This window comes from Sorex araneus, chromosome X (genome assembly GCF_027595985.1).
Source record: "Sorex araneus isolate mSorAra2 chromosome X, mSorAra2.pri, whole genome shotgun sequence".
Taxonomy (NCBI): domain Eukaryota; kingdom Metazoa; phylum Chordata; class Mammalia; order Eulipotyphla; family Soricidae; genus Sorex; species Sorex araneus.
The window spans coordinates 93,548,512-93,573,901 of NC_073313.1; the positions used below are offsets into that span (position 1 = coordinate 93,548,512).

At 41.7% G+C, this 25,390-nt stretch overlaps 1 pseudogene; it reads left to right on the forward strand.

Moving 5' to 3' along the window:
• The first annotated feature begins 981 nt into the window (after positions 1-981).
• LOC129399753 (60S ribosomal protein L10a-like) lies at positions 982-24,689 on the forward strand (annotated as a pseudogene).
• Positions 24,690-25,390: the final 701 nt, after the last annotated feature.

Below are 25,390 nucleotides of genomic sequence, written 5' to 3' on the forward strand. Positions count from 1 at the left end.
AAAGTATGGCTTTTGGGAGGAAGCTAACTACAAGTTCTCCAAATTGTCTAGGCTTAGAGTTCTGTACATACAAAAAGTTGCCAATCTTTTCATATTCTGATCATGAGCTTTTCTTCCTCAGGTAGCCTCTCCTTTTCTGAGTTCAAGCTTCTCTGGATGGGGCCTCTGCTCTTCAAACTACAAAGAGTTCAGAATTTGCATCTCAAATGGGTGTGGTTTCTCATGTCTTTGAGCTATTTCAAGGCTAGGCAGTTTCCTCTTAGCTTTATTATATACCAAAAAGTTCATTATTATCCCATCTATCATCCTGCAACATTTATTATGATAGTAGCCTCAGTCTTTTCAGGGCAAATTAGCTTACCTAGGTCTCTCCTATGTATGACTCTATCATGTATACAGGAAGTATACATATTGTTAACCTTCTACTTTACTCCTGTTAATCTGGTGTGGGGCCCCATTTGGCAGTGCTCAGGTTCTGACCTCAGGGATCACTTCTGGTAGGACTGGGGATGCCATATGGGGTCCTGGGGATACAACCCAGATCTGCCGCATGCAATGCAAGCACCCAACCTGCTACCACTCTGGCCCTAATCTGATTTTTAGTTTCACAGTTGGAAGCATTGTAATGGAGTTTTTTTGAAAAACAGATGAGGGCCACTCAGAGCGGTGGAATAAGGAATCTTGGTTACAGCAAACTGCAACCTCAAGCAGACTGGTGTCCCAAAAAACTCGCATCCCTGAGAACTGTCAGGGCTGAATTTATAAAGGCAAAAATATCATTCTAGTCAGACAGTGGGTAGTTGGGTAAGGGGCTGCAGGAGCTGTGATCAACAAAGCAAGTTACAGAAGCAAAATAAACTAGTTAATGGTTAAGCTGGATTACTGCCACAGGGTATCTGAACAGTTTGTTTATGAGCTGCCTCCCTGGGACTGGTTGGAAAGTCTAGGACTGATAAAATCTGTGATGAGACCCTGCATGGAATGGATCGCAAATTCTGCCAGTCCCACTATGCAGCCATCAAGCCACAGCTGACGTCTACTTGTTCTGCACCACCTGATTTCTCAGGGAGCCGTGGACTCAGGCCGGAGCAGCGAATTGCTCTTTGCAGGAAAGAAAAGCCAGTCCTAGATCTTACCCTGGCCTTTCAGGTCCTACCGTTCTCACAGGAAAGAATTTCAGGAGACAAGCTGTGAAGTAAAACAGATTTTATTTGGAGGTTTCTTGAGGAAGGGGAATTAGACAGAGAGAGAGAGAGAGAGAGAGAGAGAGAGAGAGAGAGTAACATGCTCAAGCGAGAACACAGGCTTCTCCAAAAGCAGAGAGAACCCTTGCACAGATACCAGCATGAAATACAAAAGTACACATCTCAAAAAAGGAAATGCAGGTGACATATGTATTCAGGCACCACATGTGCTTGGCCATGGCATGTGGACACAAACAACACATAGGCTCAGGCAGCATACGGGTGCATTTTCTTTGTTCGAATTGGCTTTCATAGGATCTCTCCCCAAGTTGCCCCATGAGGGGCTTTCTAACTAGAAAAGAATCCAGTTGCTAGGGTGGTTGCCAAGTGAATAGGGTTGGAATTAACTGACCATCTTCTTTGAAATTCCTTTCCTTGACCTTTGTTCCTGCCTGAGCTTCTCTGGGTGAAGGGGAGGGCGGGGCCCAGTCTTCTCTGGTCTGTGATGGTGCCTGAAAAAAATTTTATCAGGTGGTGTGTTCATAAGGTGGGTCCTGACAGTTTTGGGGCTATTGGTTTTATTACTTTCCAGGAATTCCATTGCCATGAGAGCCCTTCCATATCTACTGCCTGCCTCACCTGGAACAATGGAGAGGAGTCTCTTAAGTCAAAAGTCCTTAGCCATTCTTTTATGATCATGGAGTCAAATTATTGATTCCTCCATGTCTTTTTTTAATGTAGAAGTACTGTTATTTATTCAACCATTGATTAAGCTGATTGAATTGAGCATGAACTCCACATTAATTTTTTTATTAAATCACTGTGAGATACAGTTACAAAGCTTTCATGTTCGAGATTTAGCCGTACAATGATTGAAAACCCATCACTCACAGTGCACACTCTCTACCACCAGTGTTCCCAGTATATCCCTCCTATCCCAGTCCTCACTCTGCCTCCATGGCAGACAATTTTCCCAATACTCTCTCTCTTCTTTGGGGCACTAAGTTTTGCTCAAATTTTTCCACCACCATTGAAGCCTGCCTGCCAGGAACAGATGCTAGATCATTTACTGTCCATTGCTCATCCTGAATATCATGAGTGCTGTGGCTGTGCGCTCCTGGAATCCTAGATTGTAAATGTTTGGGTAACAGAGACATTTCTGTAAGACACCAATCCATTTGGGGATTCAATTGGGCATCTCTGGACCAGGGCTATTAGTGTGCTAAGATGGTGTCCAGAGGCACATTGTGGGTGTGACAGCCAGGACGATGAGCAGGCAGGGAGTTGGGGAGGGAAAACCCGGAGCCTCTGCCTCCTTGTGGCATGAAGATCTCGTCCTGGAACCCACATACATTGCTTGTGGAAGCTCTTGGTCGCTGGGATTCCATCTGTAGTAGGCAGAGAGAATGCATCTGCTCCATCTGGGGTTCCCCAGTGAAATAGGCTCGCTATAGGGCCTGGAGAGATCTCCAGCTCTGTGGTGTCTTCTGGGACTCGCAGCTGTGTCTCTGGATTTTGATCTCTTTCAAGATTTATTTATGGGTCTCTGAAGCAAGGCCAGTAATAAGAGTTTACAAGGTGGTGCTGGAGTTAGTTTGTGGGGGTGACTGCCAGTGCTTCCATGTGTATTGGGAAGTGGGGAGAGGTAGTCCACCCCAACTCTGTGAAAGCCTGGATATTTCAGTCACAAAACCTGCATACCCAAATTTTCAGCAGATTATATCTTGGTGAGGTCTGTCCTGAGACGGTGGAGACAGGCCAGGGGTATAGTGGTGATTTTGTATTGTAGAAGCAAGCGGCTGCTTGGGGCTCTGCTTGGGCAGACACAGGCCAACTAGCTCCCCTCCAGTTTACCCCAGTCTGTTCAGCCATGTGCGGGTCTGAGATTAACTGTGGCTTTTGATCTCTTTTGAGATTTATCTATGGGTCTCTGAAATAAGGCCAATAAATGAGCATGTATAGCTGAGTCAGAGGTGGTTTGTGGGCATAGCTCACACATAACTAACTTTTGGCAGTTTAATTTCTTGTGTATACTTGGTTCCAAGTTGCCAGGGTTCGACCAAATGCACAGCGGCAATTTTGGGGTATCAGGAAGCCTGAAGGCACCATCAGGCTACTGATGCACTTGCCCCACAATCCACCGTGACTTTCTCTGCTGTTAAGTGGTTATAATGCCGGTGGGATCCCTGGGTGACTTGGGGAGGAAAGAGGCAATAGCCTCGAAAAGGAATTCTGCCACTTTCTCCTAATCTATCTCTGCCATCCAAGGAATCACTGGGAAAATCTAGGACTGATAAGAGTCTGCTGTGATATTTGCTTCTTGCAGGAAAGGAAAGTCAGTCCTAGACTTTACTCAGGCCTTATAGATCCCCAACTTTCCCTCACAGAAAAAAAATTCAGGAGGATACAGTAAGTAAAGTTAAAACAGGTTTTATTGGAAATTATGAGGAAGAGGAGAGAGATAGTAATCTGCTCAAGAGAGAACATGGGCTTCTTTGAAGGTAGAGAGAGAGCCCCAGTACATATTCTAGCATTAAAATATGAAAGTACACATCTCAAGAGGATATATGTGGGCAACATGTGTTCAGAGACTACATGTGCTTGGCAACAACACATGAGAACAAGCAGCACATGAGAATGCTTCCTTTGTTTCAAATTGACATTTATAGAGTTTCTACCAAGCTGCCCCATGTGGGGCTTTTTACTTAGGTAAGAATCCATTGTTAGGGTAGTGGCCAAGGGGGTGGAGTTGGAAGCAGTTGATGGTTTTCTCAGAGGGGATTCAACCTTCTCTAGATCCGTGCTGGTACCAGGCAAATTTCATATCAGACTTTAGTTCCTGTGTACACAAGGTGGGCTAGTTGATTTTATTAATTTCCAAGAACTCATTACCATGGAGGCCCTTCCCTTTCTACCTGCCTGCCTGTTTCAGTTATATTGCTTCCTCAGCACTAAAAGTTTTATTGAGTTGATATGGCTTTAGATAAAATTTACCAAATCCATTAACAGAAATCTATGGCCACCCAGAGAGATGTGGAGGCAATTGTCTGCCATAGAACCAGAGAGGCAGACTGGAGCAGGGGAACGGGGTGGCTGGAGAGAAACTCGGATCATTGGTGGTGGGAAATGTACACTGGTGGAGGGATGGGTTTTGGATCGTTATATGAAATGAAACCAGACCATAAACAGCTTCAAAACTATTTATCTCATAGTGACTCCATTAAAATAATAAAAAATAAAAATAAGTTTAAAAACCCTATGGTCAAACTTAGAAGTATGGTTAAGGGACTGATATTGCCGATATGAGGGTAATTGGTGATGTGCACCACCTAGACACCATTTGGCTTAGATTAATAGCTTTCAGTGTCTGAACACAGGCAAAATGGGCGTCTTTTTAACAAATATTTTATTAGTGAATCACAGTGAGGTACAGTTACAAACTTATGAACTTTCGTGTTTGCATTTCAGTCATACGGTGATTGTTTACCCATCCCTCCACCCGTGCCCATTCTCCTCCACCAATGTTCACAGTATCCCACCCACCAGCCCTAACCCATCCCCCACCACCCCGTCCTGCCTCTGCAGCAGGGCATTCCCTTTTGTTCTCTCTCTTTTGAGGTGTTGTAGTTTGGGATAGAGGTATTGAGTGGCTTCCATGTTTGGTCTATGGTCTACTTTCGGCACACATCTTTCAACCCGAATGGGTCCTCCCAACATCCTCTACTTGGTGTTCCCTTCTCTATCTCAGCTGTCTTTTCCCCCAGCATGTGAGACCAGTTTCCAAGTGGTGGGGCAGAACTCCTGGTCCCTATCTCTACTATTCTTGGGTGTTAGTCTCCCACTCTGTTACCTTATATTCCACAGATGAATGCAATCTTTCTGTGTCTGTCTCTCTCTTTCTGACTCATTTCACTCAGCATGATACTTTCCATGTTAATCCACTTATATGCAAATTTCATGACTTCATCTTTTCTAACAGCTGCATAGCATTCAATTGTGTAGATGTACCAAAGTTTCTTTAACCAATCATCTGTTTTGGGGCACTCCAATTTTTTTCCAGATTTTGGCTACTGTGCTGCAATGAACATACAAATGCAGACGTCATTTCTACTATACCTTTTTGGCTCTCTTGGATATATTCCCAGGAGTGGTATTGCTGGGTCAAATGGGAGCTCAATTTCTAATTTTTTGAGAATCATCCATATTGTTTTCCAAAAGGGTTGGACCAGTCAGCATTCCCACCAGCAGTGGAGAATCCCTTTCTCCCCACATCCGCGCCAATACCAGTTGCTTTTGTTCTTTTGGATGTGGGCCAGTCTCTGTGGTGTGAAATAATATCTCATTGTTGTTTTAATCTGCATCTCCCAGATGATTACTGATGAAGAGCATTTTCTCATGTGTCTTTCAGCCATTCAGATTTCATCTTTGAGAAAATTTCTGTTCATTTCCACCACCCCCCCATTTTCTGATGGGATTGGATGTTTACTTCTTATAGAGTTCAACCAGTGCCTTGTATATCCTTGATATCAACCCCTTATCAGATGGGTATTGGGTGAATATCCTTTCCCATTCTGTAGACAGTCTTTGTATTTTGTTCACTGTTTCTTTTGAGGTGCAGAAGCTTCTTAGTTTAAGATAGTCCCATTTGTTTATCTCTGTTTTCATTTGCTTGGCCATTTGCATGTCATCTTTGAAAATACCTTTAGCATCAATGTCGTGGAGGGTTTTGCCAACCTTGTCTTCCATGTACCTTATGGATTCTTGGTCTGATGATGAGATCTTTAATCCACTTTGACCTGACTTTTGTACAGGGTGTTAGGTAGAGATCTAAGCCCATTTTTTGCATGCAGCTGTCCAGTTTTGCCAGCAACATTAGTTGAAGAGGCTTTCCTTGCTCCACATCACATTTCTTCCTCCCTTATAAAAGATTAGATGATCATAAATTTGAGGGTATGTGTCAGGATATTCAACCCTGTTCCATTAGTCTGCCTTTGTTCCGGTACCATGCTGTTTTAATTATTACCGCTTTGTAGTAGAGATTGAGGTTGGGAAGGGTGATTCCTCCCATATTCTTTTTCCCAAGAGTTGCTTCAGCTATTTGTGGGGGCTTATTGTTCCATATGAATTGCAGTAGTGTTTGCTCCATTTCTTTGAAGAATTTCATGGGTATGCTTATAGAGATTGCATTGAATCTGTACAATGCTTTGGAGAGTATTGCCATTTTGACAATGTTCATTCTCCCAATCTATGAGCAGGGGATAACTTTCCATTTCCTCATGTCCTCTTTTATTTCTTGAAGTAGCGTTTTATAGTTTTCTTTGTACAAGTCCTTTACCTCCTTAGTTAAGCTGATTCCAAGGTACTTGATTTTCTGAGGCATGATTGTGAACGGGATTGCTTTTTTCATGTCACTTTCTTCTCTCTCATTATTTGCGTGTAGGAAAGCCATGGACTTTTGGGTATTGATTTTATAGCCTGCAACTTTACTATACAAATCTATTGTCTTTAGGAGTTTCTTGGTAGATGTTTTGGGGTTCTCTAAGTATAGTATTATATCATCTACAAATAGTGAGAGCTTGACTTCTTCCTTTCCTACCTGAATGCCCTTCATATCTTTTTCTTGCCTAATCACTGTTGCAAGTACTTCCAGTACTATATTGAACAGTAGTGGAGAGAGTGGACATCCTTGTCTTGTCCCTGATCTTAGAGGGGAAGGCTTTTAGTTTTTCCCCATTGAGGATGATGCTTGCCGTAGGCTTGTAGTAAATGGCTTTGACTATATTGAGGAAAGTCCCTTCTATACCCACAAAATGGGGGTCTTATAATCAGCAAATGGCCTGCAACCTGAGGGGAGTGGGAAGGGATACTATCCTGCCGCAGGATAGTCTCAACCAGAACTTAAATGGGGCAGCAAGAAAATCATCTTTCATCTTCTAAGTCTTTAAACATCACCCAGACCATTTGGGCATGCAAACTTTTAACATAAAGCAGATAGAGAAATGTACTACAGAGTGTAATACTTGCCAAGAGATTCAAAGAAATTGGTTCGAGTGGGGGACAACCGAGAAAAGGATTCATGAAATAGATGGAGTTCACAATTCAAACCCCCGGGGTCAGGGACCCAAGTATTTTCTGGCAATAAGCCTTGTATTTTCCCCTTTTCTCTGACCATAGTCCTGCCTTTTGTTCAGATGTCAACTTTGTGTCGATTTCAAAGGTGTCCTTCTCATTGGGTTGGGTCACCTACATGCACAGCATGATGTTTGGATCTGCGGATACACTTCAGCTCCATTTGCTCCCTCGGATAGGCACAAGCTATTCGACCCTTCAAGACAAGGCAGCTGTACTAATGGTAGGCCCGCCTCTTTGCCAGCTAACTTGGATCCATTTATATCAGGGCTGCGTCCAGGCAGCCATCAGTGGGTGGACTCTCTATCCCACCACCTGAGACTCAGCTTTCTAAAGTCACGTTGTCAGGAGCATCCCTGTGCAAATTCCTTTGTTCCTAATGGTGGTATTCAAGTTGAATTGCGCATGAAATTGTCTTGCTAAAAAATCTTTCTCTATATAAAAAGGGCAAGAAAAATGAAAAGATCTGATTAGTTAATAAGAATTCTGAGTAGTGAACTTCCAGATTAGCATAAAACAACTTCTTGTTCAGAGCACGTGCAACAGCAGAGTAAAAGAATTCTTTTATTCCATTTCTTTTTTTGTTAAAGCATTTTGTTCTAAAATAGTATAATCACAATAAGACGTTCCAATGTGTGAATTATAGTATATTAAGTCATGACTAATTGCATTGATTTGCATTCAGGGCTTTTTAACATCTGTGTGGTAATTATCCTAATCCAATTTGTTATGCAGAATACAATCAACTTTATGTATGTTAGCATTTAGGGTCCCTGACACAATATCCTGTAATAAAACAATGAAATTTTTAAAAAGTTGCTCATGTGGAAAGGCACAAGCATCTTTTAGGTATACCCAACTCCCTGTCTTCATCTCCAAAATTAACTGGGAGTCCAGGGTGGCAGAGATCAAGCAAATTTAATTATCATTTAAAAAGAAGGTTCAAGGGGGGGAGAGAGAGACTAACAGCCCACCTGGGTGAGCACAAATGAGCAAATGAGCATTAGCACGTGCTGGTGAAAATAAACCCTCAGGAAGACTTTTAAACCCTCAGGAAGAAGACTTTTTTCAAATAGGCTGTAGCTTTCAGAAACTGCCCAAAATAAAGTCCTGACCTCACTCAGTAATGAGCCAATACGACCTTGTTCTGCTGCCATTGTGCTATTTTCAGTAAGGGCTGCATCCTACCTGCAAGTCGGAGTTGAGCTTTCAACTCTTCATTTTTCTGTCCTTTTAGGAAAAAGATAACACTCTGTGTCTAATATCTGCCAGCAAGTCGAGAGAATCTGGGGCAGAGATAAAGTATCCGTGCTGTCAGTGAACCTAGGCAAAGTGGCAACAAGCCCTACACACATCACACACAACACACACTCACAGCACTATGGGTTTTCTCCTCAGAGGTGTTATTTTCCTACTTTGGGTCATCTAGTGCTTCTATTCCAGATATTTTCACCTTTAAAAAAGAGTTAATCTGCTTTATCAGAAACACAAACCTTAGTAAAAAGACTTACCCAGCCAGAGTTTACTCTTAAAAAGAAGAGAGTAAAGAAGTAGGGTGGAGTTGGAGCCATAGTACAGCAGGGAGGACATTTGCCTTGCACTCGGTAGACCCAGGTTCAATCCCCAGCATTCCATATGGTCCCTCAAGCATGGCCAGGAGTGCCTCCTGAATGCAGAGCCAGGAGTAATCCCTGAGAATTGCTGAGTGTGACCCTAAAAGCATAAAAAAAAGAAGTGAGGAAACCAGACTTCTGATATTCAACAGGGGCTCTGAGGAATGGGGAATAAAAGGTCTGAAAAACAGAGTATAGATATTACAATTATATTGGCCACTTCAATGATTAAAACTGCCACCCCATAAGGGTGAAGGAAACTGATGTCTCTAGGGAAAGGGACAAATGAGACTTGGGGTTCCTTTCAGCTTTCCTCTACTATTCTGTACCACTATCCATTCCCTCCCCAGTAACCAGTTCCCACGCTTTATCACCATTTTGGTTAATCCATGGAATCAACTATTGGGTCATCATCCTGGGTAGCAATGTGAATCACCAAGGAAGATTGTTAAATACGTAAATACTACATCCAGTCATCAACTCAGATTCATCAGGTGTGGATTGGATTGGTTCAGGGATGTATTTTTAAAGCTGTTCCCAGGTAAATCTAAAGAACAGATGCATGGGCAATTGCTGGCATTTGCTAAGGTTTTCCAGAAGGTGTGCCTGCTTTTGCAAAATTTGGTTAGGCAAATGAAGATTCCAATAGTGTGGCAAAGGCCAGAGTTAATGAGCCAACCTATACATCATCAGATGAGGCCTGAAAGGATTATTACTCAGGCTCTTAAAACCCTTGTTTCTATTCAGCCTAGTCCTTAACCTGCCTTCAGCAAAGAATCCTGTTTAGTCAGTTTAGTGAAAGCCCTTCACCTGAGCTATCTTATCACACACACACACACACACACACACACACACACACACTTGATTTCCAAATCTTTGCTTTAGATTTCTAAATTACTTAGCAACAATCCTGTTAAACCAATTTAGTAAGATTCCCTTATGATCAATATCTACCATAGTCTGTTTCTGCTGCTGGAAGGAACTCCCATAGACTGGGTGGCTTACATAAAAATATTTCTTCCACTGCATACTCTGCAGATTGCAAAGTCTAAAATCAATAAGTTGACAGTCAGGGATGGAGCAATGGAGCAATATTACAGTAGTTGGGGTACTTTCCTTGCATGTGACTGACCCAGATTTGAAACTCAATACCAAATATGGTCCCCTGTGCCTCATCAGGAGTGACCTCTGAGTGATGAGTCAGGAGCAAGCCCTAAGAACCACTGGGTGTGGCCCCAAAACCAAAAAAAAGAGAAGTTGACAGATACAACTCAACATGTGGTGAAGGTTAGAAAGTTTTTCTAGTTTACAGGCAGGTGAGGGAGAAAGAAAGAGAGCTCTGGTCTCTTATCCTCTTGTATGGCCAGTTCTGTTGCTCATCATTGGACCTAGCACCTAGTTCCCAACCAGGCCTAGTTTCTGACCAGGCTGACTTGTGATTAATTATGATTCAGCCAAGCTTATGTAACTCCCTGTTATGTAACCACAGGTGCCCATACACATGGGGCGGAGGGCGAGTGGATTCCCTGGCCCTGTACCAGCTTTGTTCACTCCCCTATATAATGTCAACCCAACATAAACACATGGCAGCAACAGCTGCAATAAAGCCATATCAAACATATCCTGCAGCTCCTCACTTCTGACTGGCCTGATTATAAATTTGGGTGCTCAGCACAGAGTGGTGCTTGACACTCTTAGAGGTTTGTTAATTCCCTCCTGAAGTTCTCACTGTTAAGATTTAAACCAAATTTCTTCCCCAAAACCCACCTCTAAATACCATCATCTTCAGGATTAGTGCTTTCACAATTGAAGTGGGACCCAAACAATCACTCTCTAACACTGAATCATGTGCCTTTAGTAATTTACATCCACAAAACTCCTCTCTTTACTGATTAGCTCTAAGTCCCTCACTTCTCTTTCTCCCCTATTGCAACAGTCTTCAAGAAAGTCTTTATCTAGGCTGGAAATATAATACAGCAGGTAGGGCATTTGTCATGCATGCAGCCAACCCAGGTTCAACTAAAAAGATTCATCGAAAACATTTTAATAAAGTCTTTATATTTTAATAACTTTTGGTACCAGAGATGAAATCTAAGGCCTCACACATTTAGCACATGGGCTGGAGTGATAACACAGCAGGTAGGGGTGTTTGCCTTGCACGTGGCCAACTCTGGGTCAATTCCTCCACCTCTCTGGCAAGCTACCGAGAGTATCCAGCCTGCACAACAGAGCCTGACAAGCTGCTCGTGGCATAGTCAATATGCCAAAAATAGTAACAACAAGTCTCACAATGGAGACGTTACTGGTGCCCGCTTGAGCAAATCGATGAGCAAGGGGATGACAGTGACAGTGACTCTACCACTGACCCACATAACTAGCCCCCTCTTTATCATTTTAATAAATGCCAGAATAATTTTTCTTAATATGTAATTTTTAAAAAGCTACCTCTGCTAGACACCAGACTCCTGCCAGTGCCAACTACTCTGTCAGTCAAGGTCTTATTTAGTCCATTAAACAGGGTCATACAGGCTCGACCAAGGTAGAGAATGGACACCGGTGGAGGTATGGGTATTGTTTGACTGAAACACAATTATGAAAGCTTGTAAGTCTGTAACTGTATCTCATGGTAATTCATTAAAATAAAAACTAAATTGCTTAATTAAATTAGCAAAAAAGATGCCTAATACAGAAACAGAAAAGACTCTGCTAAGAATCATCTGCCCTTTGAACAGGAGAGATAGTAAAGCAGGAATGGTGCTACCCTTTCACTTATGAAATGGATCCCCAGCATCCCATATGGTCCCCTGAGCACCACCAGGAGTAATTCCTGAGCATCAGCAGGTGTGTCCCAAAACAAACAAGAAAAAAGTTATCTGTCCTTGATGGGAATTTGTTGGCAGTATTAGTAAACACAGGTATGAAACACCCATCATTCAAACAAGCATTTACTATAGGTCTTACCAGGGTGACAACTGCGGAGTAAGACTTGACCCTTTGTTCTCAAAACTCTTAGATTAAGTAAGAGAAAGCAGACATGTTAACATTCCATTCCAACACACTTGAGGGCAGTGGCCAGTTTATTGTGACCACTTACTGGAAAGAAAGGAGCCAGTGATAGCAATTAATTGGCACAGTCTCTATTGAATCACATCTTACATGAGTCCTTAACCTTGTTTATTCTCGCAGAGCTGCTCCAGTCTGCTTATTCTTCCACAACAACATCTGCAAGCATTATTTTCCCAGGTGTTTTATATGTATGTGTGTTGTGGGGTGAGGGTGTATTTAGGTCACACCTAGAAATGCTTGGAAGCTACTCCTGGTTCAGTGCTCAGGGTGTCACTCCTATCAGTGCTTAGGGGACCATGTGACACAGTGGATATAACCCAGGCCTTCTGCATACAAAAAATGTACAGTAATCCTTTGTATTATCACTCTGGCCAGTATTTTCTTCTAACTTCATCACATTGACCCTCCCATGGCTAACAACAGCCTAGAAAAGAAAGCTTAATATTATGCAGCCGCCATTTGAAGCGCTCTATGTCCCCAAAGGAGGGCTTTCTTCCGGTGAATTTCATCAGTCACTGAAGCAATGCGGGGAATCTAGCTCATGAAGCTAGAGACAGGACAAAACAGAATAATCCTGAGTTCACCCTCTTGCAGAGGTCCTTGGACAGTGGCAAAAATGGAAAACACGGAATCTCTGACTATGGAGAAAGATTCTGAACTCAGAATGGAGGAAATTGAAGAACAGAGTCAAGGCAGATGAAAGCACCAAGAAGTTACAAGCACTGAAAACCTCTAAAACACCTCAACCCTCATGAAAAGCACATTGCAGAGCTCTGGTGCTTTTTCTACTAGCGACCAAAACATCTCTACTTTCTCCAAAAAAGCCATTGAAAGAGATAGCAGAAGAGCTATTAGAAGCTTCCAGAAGCTTTTGGCCATTCGTATCTCTTCCTTAGAAAAGTTTCTGTTCATTTTTTCAGCCCATTTTCTGATGGGGTTGTATGTTTTCTTCTTGTAGAGTTCAACCAGTGCTTTATATACCGTTGATATCAACACCTTATCGGATGGATATTGGGTGAATATCCTTTCCCATTCTGTAGATTGCCTTTGTATTTTGGCCACTGTATCTTTTGTGGTGCAGAAGCTTCTAAGTTTAATATAGTCCCATTTGTTTATCTCTGTTTCCACTTGGTTGGTCAGTTGCGTCTGATCTTTGAAGATATCTGTAGCTTCAACATTGTGGAGGGTTTTGCTGACCTTGTCTTCGATGTACCTTATAGATTGTGGTCTGATGTTGAGGTCTTTAATCCATTTTGATCTGATTTTTGTGCGTGGGGTCAGGCCGAGGTCTAAGCCCATTCTTTTGCATGTGGTTGTCCACTTATGCCAGCACCATTTGATGAAGACACTTTCCTTCTTCCACTTCACATTTCTTGCTCCCTTATCAAAGATTAGATGATCATACATCTGAGGTTGTATGTAGGGATATTCCACCCTGTTCCACTGGTCTGCGGCTCTGCCTTTGTTCCAGTGCCATGCTGTTTTAATTGTTACCACTTTGTAGTAAAGTTTAAGGTTGGGAAGGGTGATGCCTCCCATCATCTTTTTCCCAAGAATTGTTTTAGCTATCTGTGGGCGTTTGTTGTTCCATATGAATTTTAGGATTGCTTGATCCATTTCTTTAAAGAATTTCATGGGTATTTTTATAGGGGTCGCATTGAATCTGTATAATGCTTTGAGGAGTATTGCCATTTTGACTATGTTGATTCTCCCTATCCATGATCAGGGCATATGTTTCCATTTCCTCATGTCCTCTTTTATTTCATGGAGTAGCGTTTTATAATTTTCTTTGTAGAGGTCCTTTACTTCTTTAGTTAAGCTGATTCCAAGGTACTTGATTTTCTGGGGCATGATTGTGAATGGGATTGCTTCTTTCATGTCCCTAAAGGATAACTAGGGAGCTAGATTCCAGTGAGAAACCGCTCAAAGATATCTAGAGATGTCCTCAAATATGGCATCTTCACCATTAAAACTAAGATGACATTGACATACTCTCTACCTCACAACAGGTAAAAGTAAAGACTGGGCTGGAGTTCTAGAACAGAGTGTATAACACTTTTGTTCACCCCCAACCTGGGTTCGATCTCCAGCTCCCCAACTGGTCCCTTGTGTCTAGCCAGGAGTAATTCCTGAGTGCAGAAACAGTAACACACCCTGAGCACCACGGGATGTGCCCCTCAATAAAAGAAGAATAAAGAAATACCAAGTAGTGTAAACCACAACATCCAAAAGGAGAGAGAGAACAAAAGGGAATGCCCTGCCACAGAGGCAGAGTGGGGGGATGGGGGTGGGAGGGATACTGGGATCATCGTTGGTGGAGAATGGGCACTAGTGGAGGGATGGGTACTTGAGCATTTTATGACTGAAACACAAACACGAAAGTTTGTAAGTCTGTAAATGTACCTCACGGTGATTCACTAATAAAAAAATTTAAAAACAAACAAAAAAGAAAAACCAAGTAATTGGAAATGCTCTATAAATTACATTTGGTCTTTGAGGCATGAAGCTTTATTTCTATTCTGATGACCCATGTAAGGCATAGTGAAAGATTTTATATTTTATCACATGAGGGTAACAGGTTGGGTCCAGTAATAGTGAATAAGGAGAGGGGAAATACTGCTTCAGACATGGACTCTCCAATTCACCTCTTACCAAGGGAGGGGTTCTCAGTGTGATAAACAGCCTTTGCCACCACCCTCCCCCAGCTACTCTCAGTATGGCATTCTGTCAGAAAAGCACCTGCTTTTTCTCTCCAACTGAAGATGCCAAGACCTAACCACAAAAAATTACTCAGCGGCCTCCTCCTTCTTTCTGAAGGGTTATCATCATTCTCAAAAATACTGCTCCTAGCATGCTCTGAGAAACATCTAAGACAGACATTGTGCTGATGAACAATCTTTGCAAAGCTTCCTTTCTGAATTTGCAGAGAGGGCCACAGGCAAAGAGAAATAACTGAAATGTGTCTGGCATGCCTGTAACTTGTCAGCAAACAACTCCCCACCCATCAAAACATCCCTTCCCTGCACTTCTCTGGGGGCCTCAGGGGAACCATGGGCAGCACTTGCAATGCTGACACTGACTTGTCACCACATGTTGGCTCACAAGTAAATAGCACAATCTCACTCTGAGGTGAGAAGGCATCTCAGACTTTCCACAAGGTCCAGGGGGAGAAACATTGTTTTTTTCTTTGTTGGGGAGGAGCATGGAATCTTGTCAATTTCCCCCTAAAAGCTACCTGTTATAAGGTGATCCATGGTTAGTCTTCTGAAAGCCTGAAAAACTCTCTTTTGGTAATCAATGTCATTCACTGAGTAGCCTTTTCCAGCCCTGGGAAATTTTGTGGTCAAGTGTACAAAATCCTATAACACATGCCAAATAGACTACAGACGTTAAGGCTCTTGGTTTGCACACAGCTGAATCCAGTTCAATCTCCAAATACTACTAGGAGTGATTCCTGAGCACAGAGACACAAGACAAGCCCTGAGCACCACCAGGTGCAATGCCCAAAGCAAAATAAATAAATGAATAAATAAATCCTTGTAGCAGAGCACTGCTGCAGATTCTATTCTGTGACCCTTAATTGGAAGATCCATTCTTTTTCCCCTCATCCAGTAGGCTTCACATGGATCTAATTTGATAGTGGTCAAGGCCTGGAGACAGAAGTAACAAGTTGCTAATAAGCAAATCCCCCCTTGCCATCTTTCCTTTTGCCACTTTGACTTGAGGTTTTTGAAAGAGGGCTGGACACAGCAGAAACATCATCTGCACTTCTATGTTCATTGCAGCACTATTCACAATAGCCAGAATCTGGAAACAACCTGAGTTCCCAAGAACAGATGACTGGATAAGCTATGGTCCATCTACACAATGGAATACTACACAGATGTTAGGAAAAATTAAGTCATGAAATTTGCCTATAAATGGGTAGACTTGGAGAGTATCATGCTGAGTGAAATGAGTCATAAGGAGAGGGACATATATAGGATGACTGCATTTATTTGTGGGATGTATAAACAACAGTATGACACTAATACCCGATGCCAGGGAAAATGTGCCAGGAGGACTTTTCAATTGCCTGTCAATGGTGTGGGAGATGGATGGTAGTTAAGATAGAGGAGGATCCATTATGACAATACTAGTAGGAAATGATTACTCTAGACAAGAACTAAGTCTTGAAAGCAGGTAAAATGATATACCTGATAGCCTTCAGCATCTGTATCACAAACCTTAGTGCCTGAAATGAGAGAGAGAAAGAGAAAGAGAGAGAAGAGAGTTACATGCCATAGAGGCAGGCTGGGGTGGGGGGTGGCTTCAAGGGATGGGGGGGAACTGGGGGACACCGGTGCTGGAAAATTACACTGGTGGAGTGATGGCTGTTGGAAAATTGTATGACTGATACACAATCATGAAAAATTTTGTAATGCTCTATCTCACAGTGTTTCAATTTTTTAAAAAAGAAAAGAAAGGGGGTTGGAGGCCTAACACAAGTTTATGCACAGGGTCAGTGTCTCTTTGAACATCAAAGAATCAGTGGGAATCTAAGGTCAGATGATATTGGTAGGAGGTGGTGTGGTTGTTAACTAGTAGATGAGACTTAAATCAGAGTTTAATGGGATGTGTGTGAGTGTGTGTGGATTTTTAAAACCATACCAAATTGTACTCTGGTCTTATTTCTGGTGTTACTCAAGGGACTATATATAAGGATGGAGATTGAACTTGGGTCAACTATGTGCCAGGAAAGTGCCTGACTCACTGTGCTATTATTCTGGCACCTTAAATCAGAGTTTAAAGCCAAGTTTTTTAAATGGCTGAAATGTTATCCTGCTCACCAATCAAGCTTAAACAGGGAGTTGGACAGAAAATTAGAGAGAGAAATAAATGCAAACTAATTCTGCAATATACAAACATGTACTATATTGTCTTAGAGAGTCATACTATCTAAATCCCTTTAAAATTTGTAAAGGCACAGAATCTAGCCCAGAGCTATATAATATACTCTTCATGTTAATGCAGATGTTCTATAAATACACAACCCCATTTTGTAGCTACTAGTCACATGTACTTATTAAGCACTTGAAGTGTGCCTGACAAGACTAAGAAATTTTATTTTTTATTTTAATTCATTTCACTTCAAATCATTGCATGTAGAATTATATTGAGCAGCCTCACGTGAACCAGCAAAAGTCTAGAGTGATAATTTGTAGGTTCAAATTCCAGCATTGTCTCCTTTGATTGAAAAAACTTTTGCAAATTACTTAATCTCTCTGTGCCTTGGTTTATTCAAAGGAATGATAGAGCACTTGTAAAACTAATGTGAGGATTGCATGACTTAATAGGTATAAAGGGATAAGAAGAGTCTGATGTATAATTGTTCTGTGTGTGTATCCCAAGTAGAAACATTCAGCAGAGCGATTTTCTCATAACTGCTACAAGACCTCTACAGACAGAGAAGCCTTTCACGACTGTGGAATTGGAGATAGAATGCAGAAGCACAAAACAGACTTCAGAAGAAATGCTATTTAAATGATTGCATTTCATAGAGGGTAGTTAAGATGAGCAGAGGGGAGAAGGTAGATGGAATAGAAAAGGGATCACTAAGAAGATGATGGCTACAGGAATTAGTTGAGATGGGAGATGTGTGCCGAAAGTAGATAATGGACCAAACATGATGACCTCTCAGTGTCTGTGTTGCAAGCCATAATGCCCAAAGGAAGAGAGAGTATGGGGAATATTGTCTGCCGTGGGGGCAGGGGGAGGGTGGAAAAGGGTGGGTATCCTGTGGATGTTGTTGATGGGGAATGTGCACTGGTGGAGGGATGGGTGTTTGATCATTGTGAGATTATAACCCAAACATGAAAACTTGTAACTATCTCACGGTGATTCAATAAAATTTAAATAAATAAATAAAAATAAAAGATAGAAAAGGGTCCAATATGACAACAATAGTTGGAAATTTTCACTCTGGCAAGAACAGAGTGTTGAAAGTAGGTAAAGGGATATACATGCTAACTTTTCAGCATCTGTACTGCAGACCATAATGCCCAAAATGAGAGAGAGGAAGAGAAATAGAAAGAGAGAGAAAAGAGGTTCTTGCCATAGAGGTAGGCAGGGATGGGGGAGATTTATAGGATGGGAAGGAAATTCGGGACACTGGTGCTGAGAAATTACACTGGTGGAGGGATGGGTGTTGAAATATTATATGACTGAAACACAATAATGAACAGCTTTATAATGCTCTATCTCACAGTGATTCAATTAAAATACTGTATCACTTTCATCCCGTTGCTCATCGATTTGCTCGAGCAGGCACCAGTAACATCTCCATTGTGAGACTTGTTACTGTTTTTGGCATATCGAATATGCTATGGGTAGCTTGTCAGGCTCTGCCATGCAGGCGAGATACTCTCGGTAGTTTGCCGGGGTCTCCGAGAGGAGCAGAGGAATCAAACCCAGGTTACCCTTCTACTAGAAGACGAAGACCTATTGTGTGTAGGTGGGTGCAAAAAGATGATCACAATGTATTTATGTGTGTGTTACAGACTCCCAGATGTATTGACTCTAAGAAACAGAAACTAACATTAAACCAAAACACTTTTTCCTGAAGTTAATTGAAGGAAGGGTCTTTCACATGAAGTCATATCTGGTTCAAAGAAGGAAGCGGGGGTCAGGAAATTTTAGATATGGTCCATGAATTTAAAAGCATCCATCCAGTCCAGCAACTTCCTATCCATCATCAGAAAACATTGCATTGACTCCCTGAACTTTAAGAAGCCAATTTAAGACTACACAAGCTTAAGTTAGGTCTGCTCTGGCACATGGTAATACAAGTAGTACATGCTTAGTAGAGATTAATGGTTCATGGCCTAAGATGGTAGAGTTTATATGTAACCACATGGTTTAAGATGGAGTTTCTAATTTCTGTCAACCCAAGAGAATTGTGTAGTAGATTTTTTGCTTAGCACTATAGTGGCTGAAGAGATAGTACAGAGGTTAAGGCACTTGCCTTGTGAGGCTGGAGAGTTAGTACAGGAGTTAGGGTGTTTGCCTTGCATGAGGCCAACCCAAATTTGATCTGAAGCACCCCTGATGGTCCCCTAAGCCCTGCCAGGAGTGATCCCCGAGTGCATATCCAGGAGTAAGCCCTATGTACCACACCACCAGGTATGACCCCAAATAGGAAAACGCAAAAAGAAAAGATGCTTGTCTGGCATTCCACCAAACTGTTTCAAGTCCCCAATACCACATATGGTACTCCAAGTATCACCAAGGGTCACTCCTGAGCACAGAGCTAGTAGTAGCTCCTGAACACTGCTAGATGATGACCAACTACTCTCCCCCTAAAAAATATCACTGTCACTGTCACTGTCATCCCGTTGCTCATCGATTTGCTTGAGCGGGCAACAGTAACATCTCCATTGCGAGACTTGTTACTGTTTTTGGCATATTGAATACACCACGGGTAGCTTGCCAGGCTCTGCCATGGGGGCGAGATACTCTCAGTGCCTTGCCAGGCTCTCCAAGACGGACGGAGGAATTGAAGCTGGGTCAGCCGCGTGTAAGGCAAATGCCATACCGCTGAACTATCGCTCCAGCCCCCTAAAAAATACATGGTGAAAATTTTAAGGTTAGGAAATATCTTCTTATTTTCTAGAGAAGAAGTTTGTTATAAAGGCCTAAATCACTTGCCCTTAAGAATTTGTAAACTTAAAGCAAATTATCTGAGGGATTCACTGGTGGGACTTCTTAATTTGGTTGAGATCATAAATTCATAATTCATACTAAATCCAGTCCTCATTCTATTTCAGTCAGATGTAACATTTTTTTAAAAAAAATTATTAGTGAATCACTGTGAGGTACAGTTACAAACTTATGAACTTTTATGTTTGCATTTTGTTTACATCCCTCCACCAGTACCCATTCTCCTCCACCAATGTTCCCAGTATCCCTCCCACCATCCCCACCCCAACCCCCACCACCCCACCCTGCCTCTGTGCAGGGCATTCCCTTTTGTTCTCTCTCCTGTTGGATGTTGTAGTTTGCAATAGAGGTATTGAGTGGCCATCATGTTTGGTCTATAGTCTACTTTCAGAATATAGCTTTCAACCTGAGTGGGTCCTCCCAACATTCTCTACTAGGTGTTCCCTTCTTTATCTCAGCTGCCTTTTTCCCCAGCATGTGAGGCCAGTTTCCAAGCTGTGGAGCAGACCTTCTGGTCCCTATCTCTACTACTATTGGGTGTTAGTCTCTCATACTGCTACTTTATGCTACTGGTGGCATTCCCACCAGCAGTGAAGGAGAGTCCCTTTCTCCCCACATACACAAGAACTTACCTTTTCTTGAGCTTCACGTTCTCCCTCTATAAAATAGGAGCAAATCAATTTCTATGTTACTAGGTGTTGTACAATTATAGGATAGTTATGATGATTGTAGGAAGTAATGCATGCAAAACATTTATCAAAACTGGTAGTTGCTGTTTTCATTATCTGTACATGTATGTAGGAATGACAACCAATTCGAAGTATGTATGAGTATGTGAGAGAGAGATTATGACACAATCCATCATCAAAAACTCTCTGAGCTCTATAGGAGCATATTTTCCATTGCCAAGAGAAATGGAAATCAAGAACTTAAAATTCAATCAAAGCCATGGCTAAAACCCAGTTCTACTGCCTCCTATCCCCAGGCAAGACAGCATTACAAAGCTATTCAAAGGGCCTGCTGGCTGTTAATTTCTGATGGGGTTATAGAGTTATTTTCATCAATCACTCTTAATGTAGGGAACAGGAGTGCAAGTTACTTCATTAAAAGCACTCACACATAACTGGATACATTTACATATTAAGCAGGCAACTGAGACTCTAATCTTTCTATTTTATGTACAGCTGTAATCATTACTCAGCATCTGAGTGCTTGTTAAATACTCTGGGTACTACAGAGAACTCTAAACCCTTTGCTAAGTACAGGCAATGATTCAAAAGTGCTCCTATGCATGAGCAGGATTAAATCTCCCATCAGCATCTCATGTACTCTGGTGACCATGTGTACAGGCACCCCTGGAACCCATCAAGTAGACCCTAAGCATGGACAAAGATATTCTGGTCTTAGCCCTTGAGTCTAAATATAACTGATTAGGTAATTATTAATTACAGGAAACAGGTCTCTACTTTTGTGCATTGTGTGGTTAGTTTGGAAGTGGAGCAGAGAATGGAGGGGGGAAAAAGAGAGTTGAACAGCAGAGGACTGTTTGAGAGTTCAGCACCATCTGCAGCTGTATGAAGAAAAGTTGGTACCATGATTTAGCAGAGTAAATAAAGGAAGACAAAATATGTGGTTCAGAGTTACTTGGCCTTTCTACATCACTGTTGCTTCACACTTGCCATATATTTAACCCCTCTACTAGAAAAAAATTCTAATTCAAAACTTTATCTAAACAAACAAAGACATTTTGAACATAGAATCCTCCACAAAATATCAGCAAATAGGTGTCAAAGAGATAGTAGAGTGAGCAGGGAACTCGTGTTGCATAAACAGACATCAGCTTCAATTCCTGGCATCCCATATGCTTCCCAGAGTACCATAAAATCAGTGTAACACATATAAACAGAATGGAAAATTAAAATCATATAATAATCTCAATATATAAAAAGGAAATTTATAAAATGCAACTACATCCATGATTTTGAAAATATTTGGAAAGTTGTAAAAAGGAAAATCCTCTAAAAGAGAAAGAAATAAACATCCTCAACCTGCTAAAGAATATCCACAACAAACCACACCTACATCGCACTGAAGAATGAAATATTGAAAGCTTTCCCCTGGCAATCAGAAATAAGACATGGATATTTGCTCTTGCTACTGTGGTTCAACACTAAAGCAAAGTTTCTAATCTGGGCAAATAAATTAGGGAAAAGAAATAAAAGATAAAAGAATTTCAAAGGAAGAAATGAAACTGTCTCTATTTAGACAATCCCAGAGTGTACCAAAAAGCTACTAGAACCAATTAGTAAATTTAGTGAACAGAACACAACTTTAACATACAAACTCAATTGTACAACTGGAAGTTGAAATTTAACAAATAGTGAAATTGACAATAGTATAACAAAAATAAAATGCTTAGCAATAAATCTAGCAATGTATGTGCAAAATCTAAAATCATATTATATTACATTGAAATTATAAAACGGTGATAAAATAAATTAAAGAAAACCAAATAAATGGAGACACATATACCATGCTCATGGATCAGAAGACTCAATAGGGTTAAGACATCAGTTATCTCCAAGCAGATCAGTCAAAGTCCAAATAGATTTTTTAGCAAAAACTGACTAGCTGGCTCTGAAATGTCTACAGAAAAACAAAGAACATAAAAGAGCCTAAAGAATTAGTTAAAAGAACAAAGTTTGGTATCTGAGAGATCTCAAAGGGCTGGAACATAAGCTTAGCATGCGGGACCCCTTGTTATGATCCCCAGTACTACATGACTTCCTGAATATTGCCATGAGTGACCCCTGACAACCAATCTGGGATAACCCCCTAGCACTGTTGGGTGTGGGCAAAAAAATAAACTGGAGGACCCTACACTATTTGAGTCTAAAATTTACTATAAACCTGCAAGTAATCAAGAGTGGACTGACATGAGGTTACACTAGATCAATGGAATAGAATAATCTCCAAGTGAACAAACACATATCTGGTCATTTGATATTGTTGAGGTGTATATATTTAATGGTCAATAGATTTTTAACAAAATTAAAAGATAATGCAGTAGAGAATGAATAGCCTTTTCAAGAGATGACACTGGTGAAATTTGGTGTCTATGTGCAAAAGCATGAGTCTTACCTAATTATTACATCATCATCATCATCATCATCATCATCATCATCATCATCATCATCATCCTTAATTTTCCCGAGTGGTCTCAGTAACATCTCCATTCATCCTAACCCTGAGATTTTAGAAGCCTCTCTTCACTCATCCTTCCCAATGCTGCCACATTGGAGGCTCTTTCAGGATCAAGGGAATGAGACCCCATCATTGATACTGGTCTTGGCATATGAATACGCCACAGGGAGCTTGCCAGGCTCTCCTATGCAAGCAGGAAACTTTCAGTAGCTTGCCAGGTTCTCTGAGAGGGAGAACTAAGCTATAAGATGTTTCTTGCCCTCACACCTGGCTGTCTTCACCGGGGCCCTTCGGAGGGGGTGGGTTGAGATTCCCTGTGCCCTGAGAAGAGCCCTGGCAGCCGTAGACCTCTGGAACCCAGCCACAGCCATGCTCAAGGACCCTCTCCACACGTTCGGACAAGCCTCACTCATGAAGGAACCAGCAGAGGAACCTAGGTGTGTGGGACCCAGGATTCAGATTTCCAAGCCTGCTCAGACCGGGACGGGGCCTCTTCCACCCAGATTCCCCATTTTCCAGTACCTAGGTGGTCACACCCAGAAACTGGCCCCCGCGCCATGTAATCCCATCAATGGCCAACATCCAGAGACTATAAAACCAAGCTCTCAGAAGCTTGGAATCCAAGGTATATACTCACTAAACTAACAAGCAAAAAAGTTCAATGATCCATCCATAAATGGAGAGAGGTGGTGAACTGACACTTCCCCAAAGAAGACATCCAGATGGTCAATGAAAAAGTGCTTATGAAAAAGTGCTCATTGTCACTCATAATTAGAGAAATGCAAACCAAAACAACAATGAGGCACCATGTTATTGCCTATGATAATGACACATATAAAAATAAAAATATGAAAATAGCCAGTGTTGGCCGGGTTGGTTCAAATCAGTAGATGAAAGGAACCCTCATCTAGCATCGGTGGGAAAGTTTTCGGGTTCAACTTCTGTATAAAGCAAAACCAAGATTTCTCCAAAAACTAAACCAGAACTCCCAGACAATGCAGAGATACCATTTCTTGGCATTTATTTGTTGTTTTGGGGAATTATTTTCTACAAAAATTAATTCAAAACTATCATAGACATAAATGTAAAGTGGAAACTAAAATTTCAAGAATAAAACATAAGAAAAAACTCATCTTTTCCAGTTTCCACTGCATAAGTCTCCATAAGCAGCAAAGTCTCCCACAATACCTTGTGTGAGGCAGTGCAGACAGCCTTGCACGGTAACCGGTGACAAGTACCAGAAGTTTTTGGACATGATAGAGCTGCAGATTATCTAGAAGAATTATGACCCTCAGAAAGATAAGCATTTCTCAGACACTGTCAGACCCTGAAAACTCTTTGTGTGACCTGTGGGACCAGAAGCATACTGATGAGATTCAGGATAGTCCCCACATGAACATAGAGGTACGTGAGAAATTCAACAAGAATGAGAAACCAGTCAAGAAGCTGGCTAAGTAGTGTGACACCCTTTTGGCTTCAGAGTTTGATCACCCAGGCCCTACAATTCCTGGGCTCAGAACTGAATATGGCCAGCAAGTTTTCTTCTTTGCTAACACACAATGTGAAAGAACACAATGGCACAAATCAATGAAAAAAGTCCACAGCCCAGTTCCAAATGAAGAAGTGCTCTGTGTGGCAGTGGCTGTTGGATATGAGATAACTAATGGTAACACTTCTGTACAATATCTACTTGGTGTCATTATTCAAGAATTGGCAGAATATTCAGACTTTACTATCAAGAGAATGCGGACATGTCCTAAGTGCTTCTACTAAAGCACAACCTGATAAAGCCTAAGGCTACTATGAAAAAGACAACTCTTGAGATCCCGTAGTCACTGCCATAAAAATTCATCAGCTCAGCTTCCCAGATTCACACTAATCTCAGATGAGATGCATGTGACACTGTAAATTTCACAGCTACACCACTCTTTTAACTGAAAAATCTGAGGCACTCTCGGAAGTGGGGTGGGTCGAGTCCCCAACCTGCTGAAGCCCCAACAGCCACACACACAGTTGCCTTCATGCCAATTGCCCATCTGCATTGTTTCATGACTAATCTCAGAGATACCAAACTTATGAAAATTCCAGGTAAACCACCTTTTAGGTTGAAAACTCTGGAATCTTCTCAGGGAGTGGGCACAGGTATACTCTCCCTGTAAAAAATTATAAAGACGTGCACATACGTGGGAGGATGCGATGATGTGTGTGGTGTGTTGTGTTGTTCACGAGGCTCTCGGGGCAGCGCAATCTCTCAAGCTGCTCACATTCGGTGCTCTCGAGCCGCTGTGTACAGACCAGATCGGGATGGCTCCTCCTTGTGCTCTGCTTCTGTGTGCTGCTGTGCTCTCTTCTGTCTGTCTCTCTATCTCTGTCTCTGTAGTCTCTCCTCTGGTCTCTTCTGACCTCTCTCTGTCTCTGCTTCTGTGTCTTCTCTCTCACTTCTGTCTTATCTGCTGTTTCTGCTGCCTCTCTCTGTGTCCTGCTGCCTCTTGTTCT